Source organism: Carassius carassius, chromosome 2, assembly GCF_963082965.1.
Source record: "Carassius carassius chromosome 2, fCarCar2.1, whole genome shotgun sequence".
NCBI classification, from domain to species: domain Eukaryota; kingdom Metazoa; phylum Chordata; class Actinopteri; order Cypriniformes; family Cyprinidae; genus Carassius; species Carassius carassius.
In genome coordinates this window covers 26,790,290-26,810,691 of record NC_081756.1, presented here as the reverse complement: position 1 = coordinate 26,810,691, position 20,402 = coordinate 26,790,290, and the positions used below count along the sequence as shown (strand labels likewise).

The window sequence follows — 20,402 nt, the reverse complement described above, 5'->3', positions numbered from 1 at the left end:
TCTTGAGCTGGGTAGCAACGAAAAGAAAAAAAAAAAAATAGGGAAAAGAAAAAAATCGGGATTACTCCATTACCTGGGTGTCTTTCAAAGTGACTAATGCCATGTGACAAAAGACATTCAAGAGTCACACGATGTGTTGTCTTCATAAAAATGAACCTGCTGCCACCCAGCAACACACTTCACATAATCAGGTCTCAATCTCTGAACAAAAGGAGGAGCCTAATTCAGATGGCTCAGAGGGTCGCTTTAGTTATTTTTTTTTTTTTTTTTATATATATAAACGTTTTTGGCATGGCCCTAGCCTAATGAGCAGAGGTGTTAAAAAGTAGGGAGGAATTAAACTGTGCTTAAGTAAAAGTATGGATACACAATACAATGTTGAAAATATCCAAAACTGAAAGTCAAAGTATCTGATCAAAAACTTCCCAGATTAACTGTACAGTACCCACTTTCTCATTAAAAAAAGAAAGAAATGCTTATCCTTTTTTTTTTTTTTTTGTCAAGACTGTAACGTTTGTGTATATACAAAATTACTTCATGAGAAAAACTTAGTAGAGTTAAAAGTGTAAAAACTAGCCCTGGATTCCACTAATGATGAAGCACTGTTACTCACTCTTCTGCTAATTAGTATATATTAACAGCATTTCTCATTTTTTCTAACTTTTACTTATGCAGTCTCTCTTATTTCCCAGTCCATCTCTGCTTTTCTCTCACTCTGTCATTTCCATGACAGTGTGGTTTCACCGATGCAAAATAAGCAGACCCTCATATTGTCAGTGAACAAATCACTGCTTGAGATTGACAGGCAGCATGAGATGATTGTACATGTCATTCTCAATTACTGAGGCTTTTTTGCCCAGTATGTCTAAAAAACACTAAACTACTTCTACACCACTGAAAATAATGCTGTAATAAAATAACACAATGAAAAGTAAAGAAACAATTAATGCAAGCAAGTAAGCATTATGGTATATGCTAACAATTCTGAGATTGCATGACTTGTAAATTCCAGGTTTTAATTCCAAAGATATTCTTCATAATATAATGAGGTTAACAGATTTCTTGCCATCTACTTAAAGGTATTTTAAAAGTGCTCTTCAGTGTCCCAGGGGTCTTCAGCAAAAAGATTTGAGGGGACATTGCTCATCATTATTCCCTTGCTAGATTGTGGAAAGGGTCCTAAACCCCAGACAGAGATCTCTGGACTGTTCTCATCCTCACAGTCCCAGTGCTAATAGTCTCTTTTTCACCTGAATGTACTCCCAAGTCTAGTGAGAGGTTCTTTCAAATTTAATTTAAAGGTAACAGGGGAAAGCCTTGCTCAGATCTTGCTATTCTTGTTCTAAGGTCACTTTTTATAAAGTCTTTCTTTCGAAAAAAATTTTTTTTTAATGATTATTATTTTATACCAGTATAAAAGAGGTACAATAAAAGCACCTAAAATGCTAACAGGACGTCTAAGAAACAACAAAAAATATTACAAAACAAAGAGAAATTCTTTCTGTAAATCTGGAAGGAATGCTGTATGATACTAGGTCAAATAAAACTTTTGTTCTTTCGTTTTCCTCTTACTTCATTTCCAGACTGTCTGTCTTAATAATGCATTGATGTACCTTTTCCCTCTGACATAAAACGTACTCGGTTACTAAACGTAACCTCGGTTCTCTCTAGAAGAGCGAACGAGTACTGCGTCTTAGCTAAGACGCTACGGGAAAAGTCTCTTTTCACGAAATACTGAAGCAAAAAATTATCCTTAATTTTGTATTTTTGTAAAGCGCATTTGCAGCAGTACACAGCCATAGGCGAGACGGCTTGTTCGCTCATTGGCTTGTTCTGCGGCAACTGCACAGCCTATCGAGCGCGGGCTGATGCAACATCAGACCAATAAGGGCGCTTCGCGCCCTTCTTGCCACTTCCCGCCGAAACGGGTGTGGCCCAACCTAAAAAAGGAGCTCGAAAAGGCTGACTCACCTGATTTATTTCATCGCCGAAGCGAACCAGAGTGAATCGTGCGCACGGCAGAGAACGCAGTACTCGTTCGCTCTTCTAGAGAGAACCGAGGTTACGTTTAGTAACCGAGTACGTTCTCTTACGAGAGCTCTCTCGTACTGCGTCTTAGCTAAGACGCTACGGGAACCCAATGTAAAACGCCGTGCGCGCAGGGATCACACACCAATAAACCTGAAGCAACGCCCAGGATTTACAGTGCACAGTCACCTGAGGGACTCACAGAGAGTCCAGGACAGAAAAGGGAAAAAGCCCTCCGTCCCCTATCTAGCAGCATCCGTAGATGCGGCAATATGACGTCACACAGCCGAGGCAAGGCCTGACCAATGTGGCAATGCGGGTCTTACGCAATACTGCCCATATAACAGTCGGCAGCGCATAGCGCTCGTGAACTCAGAATTCCCCTCAGGGCCCTGATTCGCCTATACCGACAGCAGCCTTGCTTGCAAGGCGGGAACCTCCAGGTTATAGAACCTGATAAATGTAGACGGCGAGGCCCAACCTGCCGCCATACATATATCCTGCAAGGAGATCCCAGTAGACCACGCCCACAACGAGGCGATGCCTCTTGTGGAGTGTGCACTGACGCCCAACGGGCACTGAAGGCCCCTGGAAGCGTAAGCTAACGCTATGGCGTCAACTATCCATCTGGATAGAGTCTGTCTCGAAACAGCCATTCCCTTGGAACGCCCACCGAACGAGACAAATAGCTGCTCCGTCTGCCGAAAGGCAGCAGAGCGAGACACATAAGCTCTTAAAACCCTGACAGGGCAAAGAAGACTCGAGTCTCCATCCTCCCCTGACACCGGCAGGGCAGACAGGGCAATAACCTGAGCCCGAAACGGTGTGTTGAGGGATTTCGGCACATAACCGTGCCTAGGTTTGAGTATGACTCTTGAGTCATTGGGCCCAAACTCCAAGCACGACTGGCTCACCGAGAGCGCGTGCAAATCACCCACACACTTCACAGAAGCGAGAGCCAACAAGAATACTGTCTTGAACGACAGATGCTGAAGGCTAATCGATTGGATAGGCTTGAAAGGGGGACCTTTCAAGGCCTCCAAAACCGCCTCGAGGTCCCACATAGGGACTGACGGAGGTCTGGGAGGATTCAGCCTCCTAGCTCCTCTGAGGAACCGGATGACTAAATCATTCCTTCCTATTGACTGACCGGACGCCGTTTCAGAAAACGCCGCTATGGCAGCCACATAAACTTTGAGCGTGGATGGGGCTCTGCCCTTATCCAACAGCTCCTGAAGGAAGGAGAGGACCTCCGTCACCTCACAACTAAGGGGTGAATAACCTCGAGCTGTGCACCAGCTGGAGAACACCGACCACTTCGAGGCATACAGACGTCGTGTCGGCGGAGCTCTAGCCTGAGTGATGGTATTTAGCACTCTCACTGCGAGATCAGAGGGTAACCATTGAGTGCCCATACATAGAGGGACCACAACTCCGGTTGAGGGTGCCAAATCGAGCCCCTGGCCTGCGAGAGGAGGTCTCTCCTCAATGGTACCGGCCACGGGGCGACATCTGCTAACTGCATCAAATCTGGGAACCATGGTTGGTTCTTCCAAAGAGGTGCTACAAGCAGTATTGAACATCTCGTTTCTCTCACCCGTTCTATCACCTGCGGAAGGAGGGAGACGGGAGGGAACGCATAAAGCGGGCAGCACGGCCATCTCCGTGACAGCGCGCTTTCGTTCTTGGAAAAGAACGCGGGGCAGTGAGCGTCTTCGTGGGACGCAAAGAGGTCCACCTCCGCCATGCCAAATCTCTGCCACAACAGCCGGACTGTTTGCGGGTGTAGAGACCATTCGCCCGTAGGAACATTGCCTCTGGACAGCCTGTCTGGACCCAGATTCTGCAGTCCAGGCACATGCACTGCTCTCAGCGAGCACACGTTGCGCTGAGCCCAAATCAGGAGGCGTTCCATCAGCCTGCACAGGTTTCGGGACCCGAGACCGACCTGGCGATTTATGTAGGACACCACGGACATGTTGTCCGAACGGACTATGACGTGGTGATCCTTGATATGGGGACAAAAGCGCGTCAGCGCGTTCTCCACTGCCAGCATTTCCAGGCAGTTGATATGATGGAGCTTTTCCCATTCTGACCATAGGCCAAAGGACGGTCTGCCTTCGAGCAGCGCTCCCCATCCCGAAGTGGAGGCGTCCGTCGACACCATTTTCACACTCGGGGAAGTCCCCAGGCTTACACCTGATCGGTACCAGCCGTTCGCTGTCCAAGGTGCTAGAGCCGCAACACAGCTCTGATCGACCTTGAAATGCAGCCGGCCAGACGCCCACGCTCTGCGCGGCACCCGAGCCTTCAGCCAGAACTGCAGGGGGCGCATGCGGAGCAGGCCCAGCCGCAGAACCGGAGATGCTGAGGCCATGAAACCCAGCATCTTTTGACAGTGTTTGAGCGACACAGTCGCGCCACAGCGGAAAGAACTCGCTGCACGCTGAATGCCCATCGCGCGCTGTGGTGACAGCCGCGCCGTCATGGAACACGAGTTCAGAACTATACCCAGAAACAGGATCGTCTGACTGGGGTTCAGCGAACTCTTCACCCAATTGACACTGAGGCCGAGCTTCTCGAGGTGATCGAGTAAAACGGCTCTGTGGTCCATGAGCTCCGCTCATGATTGGGCCAGAACCAGCCAGTCGTCCAAATAATTCAGCACTCGTGTGCCTCTGAGTCTAAGAGGAGCGAGCGCTGCATCCATGCACCTCGTAAACGTACGAGGAGCTACGGACAAGCCGAATGGCAGGACTGCAAACTGGTATGCCTGGCCCTCGAAGGCGAATCTCAAATATCGCCTGTGGTTTGACGCTATCTGTATTTGAAAATACGCGTCCTTCAGATCTATTGACATGAACCAGTCCCCTCTGCGAATCTGCGCGAGGAGCTTCCTGGTCGTGAGCATTTTGAAACTGCGTTTCATCAATGCCTGTTCAGCTGTCTTAGATCCAGTATGGGCCGGAGACCCCCGTCTCTCTTGGGCACCAGAAAGTATCTGCTGTACAGCCCCCCCTCGCTTTGAGACACAGGCTCTACAGCCCCTTTGCTCAACAGTTTTGATATTTCGGCCCGAAGTATGTGTGCTACTTCTGTTTTGACCGTAGTTTCGACGCGCGCTGAAAAGCACGGTGGGCGTCGAGAAAACTGTAGCGTGTAGCCTCTCTTTATAATGCCTAGCACCCAATCCGAAACCCCTGGAAGCACTGACCATGCATTTGCATGAATGGCTAAGGGCTGGATGCGAAACGCGCTCTGTTGACTGGGCAACGGCGGCGCTCGAGTGTGCTGCGCATCTGAGGCGGGGAGCGCGCTGATCACAGCGGGCAGATCGCTCTTCCTCGACCCCGTTCCGGCGCTTAACCGACTGGAGGGAGGCTGAGCGGGTCCCGTGGGACTCGATATATCTGCGAGTAACTGTGGGCTGCATGTGTGCACTTTTACCACTTTAAACTCGCTGTCTGCCTGTGCAGAATGTACGTGCACGGGCCTCGTTTTTACAGAAGCCCCGCGCCGTATGTGACATAGTGTATGTGGGCACTGGGAAGTGGGCACGTTTACTATGCGGTGCGCTCGACCGATCTGTGTCGATCTTATGTGCGCTAGCCCTGTGTGCAGGGCTGTGCTTATATGTGGAGATGGGCACTGGGTAGTGGGCATCGTCACTGCATTTATAGCACCATCGGCCGTGGCCGGACGAGCATGCACGGGTTTCGTTTTTACAGAAACCACATGACGCGTGTGACATAGTAATTGTGGGCACTGAGGGGTGGGCACGTTTACTATGCAGTGTGCGCGACCGACTTGAGTCGACATTATGGGCGCAGGCCCTGAGTGCAGGGCTGTGCTTACATGTGGAGATGGGCACTGAGGAGTGGGCATCGTCACTACATTTATAGCACCATCGGCCGTGGCCGGACGAACGTGCACGGGTTTCGTTTTTACAGAAACCACATGACGCGTGTGACATAGTGATTGTGGGCACTGAGGAGTGGGCACGTCTACTATGTAGTGCGCGTGATCGACTTGAGTCGCTTTTATAGGCGCGAGCCCTGTGTGAAGGGCTGTGCTTATATGCGGAGATGGGCACTGAGCAGTGGGCATCGTCACTACATTTATAGCACCATCGGCCGTGGCCGGGACACCAGAAATTACACCTTTTTCGGGAAATATCTGGGTAGCCGTGATAACGGTTTTCGTGTGCAGGCAAGCGGGCAACCGTACAGGCTTGCGCATTGCAAACAACGCTGAAATAGTCACAATCTCTGGAAACTGAAACAGCGGCGCGCTTAGGTGAGAGCCCGGCCGCAGCGGAACTCGTACACTGGCGCTTCGATGAAGCAGCCATCGTGTGTAGTGCCGACGCAGCGTCATGCAGCATGCGTAGATGGCTTTTCCAGGATGGCTTCGGGGCTCCCGGCCTCTCCGTAATCCTCTGCCGCGGTCCCCGCGGCGCGGGGCAACGGCCAGTAGAGCGAGAACGGGGGTCTCGAGCTGCGTTGCTGAAGCTGTTGTGATAACGGCTTTTGTGTGCAGGCAAGCGGGCAACTGTGCAGGCTTGCGCATTGCAGAAAACGCTGAGACAGTCACAATTCCTGGAACTGAAACAGCGGCGCGCTTGGGTGAGAGCTCGGCCACAGCGGAACTCGTACACCTGCGCTTCGATGAAGCAGCCATCGTTAGTAGCGCCGACGCAGCGTCACACAGGAGGCTTTAGATGGCAACACCGCTTTTGCCGCCGTCCAGCAGAGGGCGGACAAAGGTGCGTCGCTATCGCCTGTTCCACCGGCGGAAGTGAGTGGTAGTTCCTGTTTTTAGCATCATCAGTGTGGAGAATGCTAGTGAGACAGATGAACGAGTTCGTGCTGAATATGGAGCGTTCCAAGCCTTCGCCACCTCTTCGTGAAGCTCAGGAAGAAATGAGGCGGGCTTTGAGAAGTACGCTCATCCGAAAGGGAAATACCATCCAGCCGGGAACGAGAGGGGGGGGCGCTGGTGCAAACCACTCGCGGCCGAGACTCATCGCGGCCAACACGATCATTCGCCCTGGCTCCTTCTCGATGTCAGCTCGTCTGCTGGGGTTCTGAGCAGAAGGCGCGAGATCCTCGGAGCTCGCCCAGCCCTCACTGCCCGAAGCTAGCAGAGAGCGCGTGTCCTCTTCCCCCGACGCGGCCCTGAGATCGACTTCCTCGGACGACGCGCCGGCAAACAGCGGGCGCTGCCCACCGGGAAGCGATGCAGGGGGGGCCGGTGAAGCAGGGCGAACCGGCGAGCTCGGTTGAGCTGAAGACGGTTCCGGAATCCGCTGGAAGCGATGCTTTTACGGCGCCTCAGCGCAGCGGAGAATGCAGGCTCAGAGAAAAAGGCCAGGCGAGTCCTCAGAGTCACCATGGCAACAGCTCGCAGTGGGGGCATCCGCCGTCAGCGAGCGAGCGCAGCATGATCTTCACCCAGGCAGGAGACACAGATGACGTACCGGTCTCCCTCGCTGAGTGGGGCTCTGACGAGCCGCAGGAAGGCATCTTAAAAAAGACGCGAGCTCTTTTACGAGTGTGTGTCGCAGGGCGAACACACACACACACATAAAGAACAGCTTGTATATAACAGGATTGAAAGGATATAGGCGCCGGATAGCGCAGCAGGAACGGCAATGGAAGGCGGCGATGCCAGCAGCTTCAGAATGGCTCGTCCTGCTGATGTGCTTTCTCAGATGGCGCTTGCTTCCTCCGTGATCCAGCGATGCGTGAGCTTCGCTGAAGAGATGAAAAATCAGGTGAGTCAGCCTTTTCGAGCTCCTTTTATAGGTTGGGCCACACCCGTTTCGGCGGGAAGTGGCAAGAAGGGCGCGAAGCGCCCTTATTGGTCTGATGTTGCATCAGCCCGCGCTCGATAGGCTGTGCAGTTGCCGCAGAACAAGCCAATGAGCGAACGAGCCGTCTCGCCTATGGCTGTGTACTGCTGCAAATGCGCTTTACAAAAATACAAAATTAAGCATAATTTTTTGCTTCAGTATTTCGTGAAAAGAGACTTTTTCCGTAGCGTCTTAGCTAAGACGCAGTACGAGAGAGCTCTCGTAAGAGAACTACAAAGCCATCTTTTGTGATAATCATGGCACTTTCTCCTCTCTCGCTGCCTCTTTTGTTATTGAGCTTCCCTTTGTTCAAAGACTGTCAGGCCTACCACCTGCCCCAATGGTTTCAGTAAGTTCAGTAAGAATCAAGTGGGGGATTTATATATATATATATATATATATATATATATAGAATGTAATTGGACTTGGATATCAATGAATGATAATTACCACATTAAGAGTCTTTTCATTTGGGCCTACACATCTGCAGAGTCCATTAAGAACTCCAAAAAGACACACAGTAAATTGCAAGGAAGTTTGGAAATTAAACTTGACTCACAACTATAGGGTTACTCAGCGTCTAGTCAAGCTTGTTGGATTTGTCTGTTATGATTTAGATGAGGATATTTTTTTCCCTCTTTCTGTAGGATGGTTTTAAGACACCAGCAATTTACCATACATAAATTACTACTCATAACTTGTATTTTATGTTTGATGATCCTCAGAATTAAGAATGCCAGATGATAAACTAAGAAATGCTGCATTTAGTTAAAGGCGCATATCAAAGTATACAGTGATGATGATGGGTATCAACAGGAGAGTTAAAAAAGCTTTACACAGCAATGCTTTTCTTTATGAAAGATAAACCTTAATTATATAATGTAATTTATAGATTTTCTGCAATCTGTCTCGGTCTTTAGGGAACAAAACATCTCCCAAGAATTTGGAGCTAATGATAGCCTGTCAGAGGTGCAGCTGTCTAAATAAGGTTCCCTTATAAACAAGAATTCCCTAAACATCCAAGATGGTCCCAAACAAAAACGTATTAATGACTTCAAATACAACTAAGATAAAAATAAAAAAAATAATAAATAAATAAATAAAAAATCAGCAAATTCAGTACATAAAAAAGATAATTGCCATCCAGACAAATTACCTGGTTGTCACCTCAAAACAGATGCTTGAGGATAAGATGAATTTATCAAATTTCACAAACATAAAGGTGGCTCTTAATCTCAATTTTCCATCAAAATCTAAAGCATTTATGTGAGTTTCAGACTTCAAACGTATGATATTTGATGATGCTTAATGTTTCTTCCGACACTGAGACTACTTGTTTTGCACTGTTTTTGTCGATTTTTAAAAAATTAATTTTGCCATTCCATGTCCTCGTAGTACTTTAGGATTTGAGGTGTTATCATTTCTACTGGATCAATAGGATAAATAATGCTCTACATCCAAACTTAGCGGTCAGCCCAATATCTCTCATTATCACCACCATCAGCCCATAGCATAAGATAAATACATCTGATCCATCCATTTGAGCAGAACCTGATCTGTCACCTAAAATCTGTTGGTAGTAAATCTCACAGACATGGAAAATATGCACTACAGAATCTGTAATGTGATTCTTACGTTCTTACAAAGGAATGCCTCATTTGCAGAGACTGAAATATGAATGTAACACTTTCAAAGAATGTCAGACAATGATGATGTTCTTGGCTCGGTATCCAATGTGCTAATTTTAGTTTCTGCAATTACATTAATCTAAAATGCTAAATGAGCTTCTTTTATTGTGTTTAGTCTCTTGATATGTAATAGAGGAATCAAGAGACTGTGTAGTCTATGAAATTCTTCTTGCTGGTATATGTAGGCAACATTGATCACTTTTTGGAACACACACCACCAATGACTGTGGCAGCTGAGAAAAAAAATAGGCTGGCTTCTGACAAATGCTTCCTACAGACATGTAATGTTGTCCAAGGGACGTCCACTGCTAGCATTTGTGTCATTTTTCTTCTCCTCTGTTACTTCCCATACGTGCTGTGAAAGCGAGAGCTATTGCAACCTGGGGAAATCTCAAACAACATGGCTCTGAGTTAATTAATAACAAGGAGAGCTTTAAAGTATTTGATCTGTGTACATGGATTGAACAGGAGAACATTTTCCTGCAATCATTACTCTTCAAAACACTGATAATGACACTATGTCATGGATTTGAACTGGTGGATATGAAAATGAAATGAAATTGATTATCAGATTTGATTCAATGATTAATTGCACATGTATTGTAATGCAATATTATATCACTAATAGAATAGAACATCTCAGGTTTTCTGACAACACAAATGACTGCAACAACCTTCAGTTTTTGTTTCATATCATGTCCAAGCCACCACAATATACTGAAAAAATGTCTGGTTTTACAGCTGCAAAGAAGACAATAATACAAAATTGGTTTCCTACTAAAAATAAATTTGGATTCATAGCCTCCTTAAAATAGTGATTTGTACATGTACAATGGCACGAATGAACAAGGCTAAACCTATGACCTGATTATTGAACTGTCTGTTGCTTCCCCTTTCCTGTTTTGTTTATTTGAACTGATGTTGTTTTGTTGAATTAAAAGACAATAAAAAAGTTGATCACAAAAAATATATACTGTAAAAATTATATATTATAGCTCCATTTATAATAGAAGAACTAAAGTAATCTACAAAACAGTTTGTGTGGCAGGGCACTGAATAGAAAATAGAAACATATTTAAATATTCATGTCTTCAACTATCAACTATGATATACTCTATATATACTCTAAATTACCAAACATGTAGGATGTGACTCAGGAATAATAAATAAATATATGATGTTTGACTTAGCATAATAGCTTCCGTAACTGGTCATTTACAGTGAAATCAAAGGAACAGTTCAAATTAAATCAAGTAAAATGTATATATATATATATATATATATATATATATATATATATATATATATATATATATATATATATATATATATACACTCATTAGTCATTAGTACACTCATTATATACACTCATTAGTCATAACATTTTCTTTTAAGCTTAAGTAATACAGAAATATTATCCTATTACAATCATTGTGAGCACACATTACAATACCACAGAGAGAGCTTCTTTTTTTATTTGATGATGATTTGATGCCAAATTGTTTTCATTTTTATTATTAAAAAAATATATATATATATAACAAAGAAATAAAAACTGATGTATCGAATAGCATTTTTACTCAGTGCCCCAGTTCTTAAGGGAACATTGATGGTCTGTGTTTTTATTACATCCATTTTCTGTTTATTCAGAGGCCTCATCCATCTCCTTGAAAGCTTCATTGTCTGCTTATTAGTCCTTAATTCCAAAATTTGAAATTTCTAATAAGCTGTGATGGATTATAATGTTGCTTTGTCAGATTCAATTTGGGTGGTCATATTTACTCAATATAACACCAACTAGCTTACTTTGAAAAGTATGTGCCTGAAATGATGTTTGGTGGAAAGAATTTAGCCTGCATGCTGTTGTTTGCTAATCAGACGTCAACTTTGGTTAGCCTTTAGAGTGTCCTAGTGGACAAGAAGGGGGGAAAAAAAACACCAAAAGAAAACAGACTCAGTTTGATATGCATGTATGTATGCATGTATGTATTTCCCCCTCTACATATCTGTATAATTCATTTATCCATTAACCTTCTAAGATGTGTGAAATCTGCTATGGGATCTAGCTTCATCATAGTCATGGATTTCCAGGAGATGTTTCTCTAATATCAATGATTTTCTACACCATTACATCCCTGACAACATGTCCTTAAGGGGAAATGACAAAAGGATGGATCGGTGGAAAAACAGGAGGCAATATAAACTACATGGGTATTGTCACAAACAATATTAGCGATATGCAAGTGAAAGACAATGCCCTGAGCCACTAGACCTAATCCATTTAACAAAGTTCCTGAAAAAGAAAAAGTTAATTTTCCTTTGTAAGGTCAAGGAGATGTTCAATAACTTGCAAACTGTGGCATGAAGCGTTTAAATACCTGTGACAGATTGTGTTTGGGTGGTGTTTGGAGAACCAGGCCAGGCTGGAGGGAAACGTTTTGTAAGGCATGATATGAAATAAGTGTCAGAGGTTAAGCCTGTAGCGGGCTTACAGAAACTCATTTCTCTTATCTTTTTCTGGTCATGAACCGTGAGCAATGGCATTATCAAAGGCCCTGTTGTTACAACAGAGAGCTGCATCACAGACACAGAGAGATTTCACGAGTGTGTGTTTTAGGAATGACTCCAATCGCTGGGCTAATCTCACTATTGTACTTTCCCGTTATCGGCCTCCACCACTGTGAGAAGAACAAAGAATAATATCCCCCAATCCATAAATCATAATTTCAACCTTTGTGTTAGGTCACCATTTAAACTGTCTCCGAGGTTAAGAGTTTATCCCAGCTTGCTCAAGGCAATACTTTTTTTAATCCATCAAAACATTTCTATTGTTAATTGAATTCCCAGGCGTGGACATATCAAGAACGGGAAAGACAAAAAGCGAGCAAGGAAGAAAGAATGAAGGGGGGGAGGGGCTTCTACATTTCAAAATGTTAATATGTTTTTGCATAATCCTTATAACTTGTCTTTGCATAGTTAAATATCCATCATTATCCTTGGACTGTGCAGCCATCATTGTTCTATTTATTTGCACATTCCAACATGACTAAATTATGAGGTATAAAAAATGAAAATCTAAATTCAGTACACATGTGGATCTTGCATATACTGTAAGCATGTGTGTAGTTAGTATGAATACATGCTTTCCATATTATTTGCTTTTTTTCCCAATTTTGAGGAGCTATTTTTTATCTTATAATAAGGTAAGTTCTAAAAAAGAAAGAAAGAAAGAAAGAAAGAAAGAAAGAGGGAAGGAACTTTTTTGAACCTGTACATGAACCAGATTCACATTCCACCAAGAAAATGTATTTAAACTAAGCTTCAAAATGGTTCATTAATATATATATATATATATATATATATATATATATATATATATATATATATAAAAATGTGTGTGTGTTCATGGTTGTGTTTGACCTTTAACAACTTGCATTTATATAACATTGATAGCATAATAACTTGAGTAAATGAGTTTTGAAATGAGTGGTTGAAGCTTATTGTTACCATGGTTCCAGATTACTTCTGTCTGAATTTAAAGTTTGTGTGGCATATTTCACCCACCACAGGTTGTTTTGGGAACCTGTCAAAATATGCATGCTTGGCTTTGCAAAGTTGCAAATAAGTTATTGAAAAGATGTAACAACCTGTTAACAAGTGTTTTTACTTATTTCACATCCAAAGTACTTTATGAAAAATTATAACTATGATGCAAGAAACCATGATCAACAAAAAACGAATATGGCTCTTTTAAATGATTATTGTGTTAATGGAACAAGATTTAGTCTTGGGATTTACATTATCCTTGTAGTTTATTTTACTTTCAACTCTTCAACATATCAGTTAACCGCTTTCTTGTTTTCCAGAGTGACAGCACAGATGTGAGCTTGAGTAATTGTACACCACCCCACTTCTGGTGATCTTTGTGCTTACCTATTGCTGTAAGAAATAACAACCAGCTGATTCTTGACTTATGTCTTCTATTTAATATTTGAATATTAATCATGCTACCATACTTCAGGATAAGTTATTTTCATGGTGAAAGTCAGGCTGGTGGAAACTCATAATCTAGACAGCAGCACAATTATAATATCACACACACTGACATTTGGATTTTAAAATAATGTTCATCGCCTCTAGCCCTGGTTTAATCAAAACTCCCCAAAACTATGAATTAATTAATTAATAATTAATAATTAATAATTAATAATTAATAGTTATAATTATATAATTATATATATATATATATACTTTAATGGCAACGTGCAGGTCCTTTTCCAGGCTATTAAAGTTAATTAACTGAACATAAATATAGGAGCCTGATAAAAATCCTAATTTTAGCTGAAAATTTCAGATGGCATTTATAGGCTTTTGCATCTGAACTCTTTTGCATCTGAACTCTTCATATATATATATATATATATATATATATATATATATATATATATATATATATATATATATATAATATTATAATCACACAAACGCAAGTGTTACTATATAGCTTCATGAAATTCTGTATATTACTTTTTAAACAAGACTGTCTTTATTGTGATGTTGATTATATATCGGTGCTTTTATCCTTTTTTTAAATAACATTTATTATAATGAATATATGACCCTGGACTTTTTATTTTATTTTATTTTTATTAGCAATGCATATTACTAATCAAAAATCAAGTTTTAATATATTTACTTGGGGAATTTACAAAATATCTTCATTGAACATGATGTTTATGCAATATCCCAATGATTTTTGGCATGAAAGAAAAATCCCATACAATGTATTTTTGTCTATTGCTACAAATATACCCCAGTGACTTATGAAGTTTTGTGGTCCAGGGTCACATATTTTTTATATAACACATTATTACTATTATCATCATCATCACTTGATTAATTTGATGAACCTGTACTACATGCACTATTCCCACTAGCTCAGTGATATCTGTAGAATGGGAGACGGATTAATACTTCTTAGTCAAAATATATTTACACATCCAATGAAAATGCAATGTTTAAAAGACTGACTGGAAACGTTTATGTCAAAAAAAAAAAGAAAAGAAAAAGATTATATCAACACTTTAGTATGGGCACCAATTCTCACTAAAAAACTAGTTGCTTATTAGCATGCATATTACTAAAATATTGGCTGTTTATTAGTTCTTACAAAGCACATATTCTGCATGAACATATATTACATCCCTTAATTCTAGCAGATAGCTAAAGCTAATAACTACCTGCTAACAGTTAATAAGCAGTAAATAAGCAGAGTTTATTGAGGCACACATACAACTGTTCAATGGTAGTTCATTTCATCTCAGGTCTCTTAATATTAACAGATGCAACTTTTGTTAAGGATTATTAAATACTCATTTTCATAATGCATTATTAAATGTTGAAATTAACATTAAGTAAGATTAATAAATGCTTTTGAAGTATTTCTGACTGTCCGTTCATGTTAACTAATGTAGTTAAAGTTGTGTTAACAAATAGAACTTTATTGTAAAGTGCCACCACATTTATTAATATAGCTTCATTTCTGTTTACTAATCTATTTTTGAACATTGCAAAAAGACTAAAATAACATGAAATAATGTGTTATGAATAACTGTAAATGAACAATTAACAGAAAAATAGATTTCTAAATAAACATTAAATGGTGGACAAATGCTGTAATGCTTTATGGGGAAAGTCGTGGCCTAATGGTTAGAGAGTCGGACTCCCAATCGAAAGGTTGTGAGTTTGAGTCCCGGGCCGGCAGGAATTGTGGGTGGGGGGAGTGCATGTACAGTTCTCTCTCCACCTTCAATACCACGACTTAGGTGCCCTTGAGCAAGGCATCGAACCCCCAACTGCTCCCCGGGTGCTGCAGCATAAATGGCTGCCCACTGCTCCGGGTGTGTGTTCACAGTGTGTGTGTGTGTGTTCACTGCTCTGTGTGTGTGCACTTCGGATGGGTTAAATGCAGAGCACAAATTCTGAGTATGGGTCACCATACTTGGCTGAATGTCACTTCACTTTAAAATATTGGGTCACACTTTAGATTGGGCCCAGTTCTCACTATTGATAAATATTAACTACAACTTTGCTTCAATATACTCCAAATTACTGCTCATTAATAGTTAGTAAGGTAGTTGTTAAGTTTAAGCATTAGGTACGGTTAAGTGATCTAGAATGAATAAGCATCTAGAATGCTTTATAAGTACTAATAAACAGCCAGTATGGTAGTAAAGTGCATGCTAATAAACAACTATTTAATAGTGACAACTGATTCCTATACTAAAGTTTTTCATTGTTGTTTATTGTTAGTTTGTGATATTAACAAACTGAATCTTGCTGAATAGGTTACTAAAAAAAAAATCTACTGTTCATTATGTAGGGCCATCCCCAAATGTTCTTAAATCAATGTTTTCTCAAATGTAGCTAACTTCAGGACAGTTTGCACCCAGAGCTATGGCTAAGTACGCTACCCCACCCCATGCACACATATATGATTCAACCCTCAAGTTTACATTCTGGTCAGGTGTGCGTCAAAGTGAATGGTTTCACAATTCTCATTCTAGCCAATTTTCCTTTGAGAGGATTCTTTTTTCCTTTTCCTCAAAGCTCAAAAAAGGAACTTTGGTGTAAGCTCACAGGCCACTAGGGATTGATTCCCAACTGACACTCCCAAAAAGAACAGCTTCAAGGGCCCATGATGCCAGAGTGCATTGTGTAAAGGAAAAATACAGTGATTAAAAGGGAAATGTTTGTTTGAAGTTGATGTTATTTAAAAACAACAACCTTTTTTAAGAGGATTTTGAAAAGAACCTGATGGAAAGCTGAGTGAGAAAAGGAATAGAATTACTTCCCACGTTTACAGTACAGTCTTTCCCTAAGCTACCATCCCACAAGTTTGGCCCTTAAAGGTCTCAGGATGTATTCAAACCTCATCAGTGGTTTACAGATGACTTCAAAAGCCTAATTAACCTAGATATAATGCTGTGCCAAGAACAACGAGCAAAGTAAATCATGTTGGAGATGCACAGATGAGATGCATGAATATTGAATATTGTCTCCACAGAGGCAATTTAAAATATTAATGTGCAATTTTAAAAACACTATAGCATTCCTGCTATGTCACAGAAGTCAACAGATCAAATGTTCATGCTTTAATAACTTAAATGTTTACAGTAATCCAGATAATAAGATAATCAGAGAGAACAGCTGTATTTTTATTATGAATTAGTCTCCCTTACAGATAGAAATGCAAATGCATTTGATGGTCAGACTATGCTAAATGAAACCTGTCCAGAGGGGAAGCATTGTAACAGATACAATATACATTAGTATGCACCCTCCAGAGCAGGCTGCTGGGCTGCCCAAGCCTGGTCAGAGCTACATCTGGACCAGGTCACTAGCATCTCAGCCTGAAGCTCATTATGGGGAATTACCAAGAGAGCACCAACAGCAGAAGCATGCAGAGGTCATCCTAGATGACCCGACAAGAGATAAGGAGGGTAGATTCACAAAGAAACTGTCAGATTTACCCAGCAGATTTACCTTACATGTGAGGCTGATGTAACTGAGATAAGGAAGAAATGTGGGAGTCATATAAATGACCAGCCTATACCAGCATATGATACTGAGTATTAAACTCATCACAAAGTTCAATTCCTGGGGAAAAACTGTATGACCCAAAAACATGATCGATTAATTTTCCGGTAGTAACTTTGTTGGATTCTGTAGCTGCTCTGGCATATTGACTCATAAGAAAAGCCTGGTTGTTTCGGACTGTCTTTCTTACCTATAAGTCATTGATAATGAGACATTTAAAGGCAGGAAACGAGGATCATCTTTCTCTAAGACACCTACCTGATCCCTCTCATTGGAAAGCTCTTACCACAGTCCACGTGTTATTGTCTTTAGCAATTATGAATTCCTTTGATGGCATGACTTTGCATAAATAACAGCTAATTAAATATAAATAGAATGTGATGGTTTTTGATGATCTGTTTTTCATTTTCTGGAAAGATTATGCAAACGGATGCATCTACATATCTCCATACACACATTACAGGCCAACTTCTTTAATCTTATGAATTTGGGATTAGTTTCACATTTTGGTGTGATGCTCTAATTTGCCAAGATGAAGGAGGTCATTCAGAAACTGGGAGCTTTTGTTTGCTTCAGTAGGTGAAGACAATAGACCTAATAGAGTTTAAAGTGGCTTTGTTATTTTTCTTAAAGCTTGACTGAATCGTGGAATTTGTCACAACTGCTCATTGTTGTCGGGCAGATATGGCAGGGCACGGCTGTGCACAGATGATGAAGAGTTTATTGCGGCATGGTCTGTTTGGAGTAAATGCAAAAATGAAAAAGTCTATTACAGGAGTAGATTGTGAATTACAGTTCTGTCTGGCACCTAGATCCTGTCTTTAGCCCCCTTACAATTTACTGTATGATGCAATTTCAACACACATTTGCAGCCTTTGGTGTCTGGTTAATGAATACACTTCAATGTGAAAAATAAGGTACCTTTCACCGAAAGGAGTGTAAAAAGTCAGATGAAATCTTCTGAAACTTTGGGTGAAAATGTAAAGTTAAAGAAGAGAAAATAAGCTTTTCAGTCAAACAGACATTTCGCTATCTCTCTCTCTCTCTCTCTCTCTCTCTCTCTCTCTCACACACACACACACACACACACACACACACATATATATATATATATATATATATATATATATATATATATATATATATATATATATATATATATATATACTTTCAAATATAAATTATGATTACCTTTATTTATTTTTTATGTGAATACTGAATGTTTATTCACATATTTTTTATGTGAATATATACCCAAGGTGTTGTTCCGAAGAAGGTTCATTCTCAGATCAGATAAATCTGGAAGGATTATGTACAGAGCTACTTCAGAAGCTGTCTTTTGATTAGATTCTGCTCTGAAAAGTCCTATTTTCTATTTTTATTAAGATCAGTTTTGTCAGGCATAACATTGATCACCTAAAATGAGAGGCTGAGCTGACGCAGAGACTGCCAAGTAATAGTGAATTAGAAAGTATAGTAGGGCAGAGAAAATATCCATAAGTATTTAATAAAGGTGAGCTGATGAAGTTTGAATGTCTATATAAATACCCAGGGGAGAAAGAGAGGAGAAAAACAAGCAAATAAAAGAAGAGAAAATAAAGATTCAAAGTTACAAAGAAAAAGTAAGGGAGTAATTGTTCTCACAGGTAATCCATAGAATTAACTCACAGAGAATGTGTTTATGTCGCATCTAAACAGTGTCATGCTGCGGGTCGCACAAACCAGAGTTCAGATGGATCAAATTAGATTTCAGAAGCTTCAGCATGGATGGATGATCAAAGACAACTGAGTTATTTAATCTATATTGTTGCTGGAAGACAAATTAGCTGGCAGTGCAGAGAGGACTGGCGCCTTTGAAATGCCTGAGACTGCATGCATAACCAAGAATCTGTGGCATTTGACATCTACAAAATGGGAAATGAAAGCAGGAGACATTGCAAGCCACCTCTTGATGCTTCACCCCAAGGGTGGTGGGAGGGTATCCATGTCTCTCGGAAACATGATTGATTTGCTTCTTAGTGTAAACCAAGTTGCAGAATATGATTACTGATTGCTGAGGAGATTCACTCGAATGCTTGTAGACATGGCCTGGTGCAACCTACAGTACATCAGAGGTGGGTAGAGTACCCAAAAACTGTACTCAAGTAAAAGTAAAAGTACTTCTAGAAATATTTACTCAAGTAAAAGTAAAAGTACTAGTCTTGAATAGTTACTTGAGTAAGAGTAAAAGAGTATCGGATAAAAAATCTACTCAAGTAGTTAGTTACTAGTTACTTTGGGTCATATATACTGAGCCTATTTTTATTTAGATATATAGATAAAATGTATGTAATGTATGTATGCGTGTATAAATGTATATATTTCATCAACCTTTACTCCAATTTATGTAATTTATTATAAAACATTGTCTGTTTACTTAAGTAACAGATATAGGTGTCATGCCATAACATATTTTTAATACGACATTAAAACAAATTAAAACATTGAAAGTTAATGTGATATAAATATTGCTACTAATCTTTCATTGTTCAGAAAGAGAGCAAATAACATTTACATTATTAAAGATCATTTTCACTGACATTCTAGATTTCAATCACTCTGAGAAACTCCCATTAAAATCACTGAAACTGTTAACACTGTGAAATCAATATCTTAATTAAAGATTCGTACACACATCTGCACTTTGTTGTTTCTGACGAGAGAATTCGCCAGAAAGAGGTATTCAGTCAGTGAGCGAGTGTAGGAAGCACCGGCATTTTAGCGATGACTCATCGGAACACCTCTGATTGGCCAATGCTTTAATAAGCTCAAAAGAATCATGTGTGATTGGTTATAATGCACAGTGCTGTAAAAACACATCTATCTCTGGCTCAGCGCCAGCAAGCAATCACAGATCTGAATTTAGCAGCTGATGATATGAAAAAAATATTTATTAAGATTTATTAAAATTAATAAAATCTTAATCGGCTATTTTTTGTCTTTTGGAAGCTGCATTCAACTTGACTCCCCTCTGTTATAAGCCACACACGTACAACAAACTAATGCCACAGTGGTATCGTGTACTGTAATCGAATGTAGCCCAAGTTATTACCTGTTAAACAGTAGACAGCACACGCGGTGTTCATCTAATAAGGATCTCCATCGCTAGCAAATAATAGCCTTTGCAGATTTGCTTTCAATTCAGTGCAGTTCCAGCCACGTTTTCAACGCTGCTGATGTTCTTAAACGTTATG

The 20,402-nt window shown here is 40.9% G+C and overlaps 1 long non-coding RNA gene across 1 annotated transcript in view; it reads left to right on the top strand.

Moving 5' to 3' along the window:
- The window catches only part of LOC132097641 (uncharacterized), a 191,564-nt gene extending 171,489 nt beyond the window's left edge, over positions 1-20,075 (top strand). Inside the window, exon 3 of the long non-coding RNA XR_009422770.1 lies at positions 20,063-20,075. This is a non-coding gene — a long non-coding RNA (uncharacterized LOC132097641). The remainder of the gene's footprint in view (positions 1-20,062) is intronic.
- The last annotated feature ends 327 nt before the right edge of the window (positions 20,076-20,402 follow it).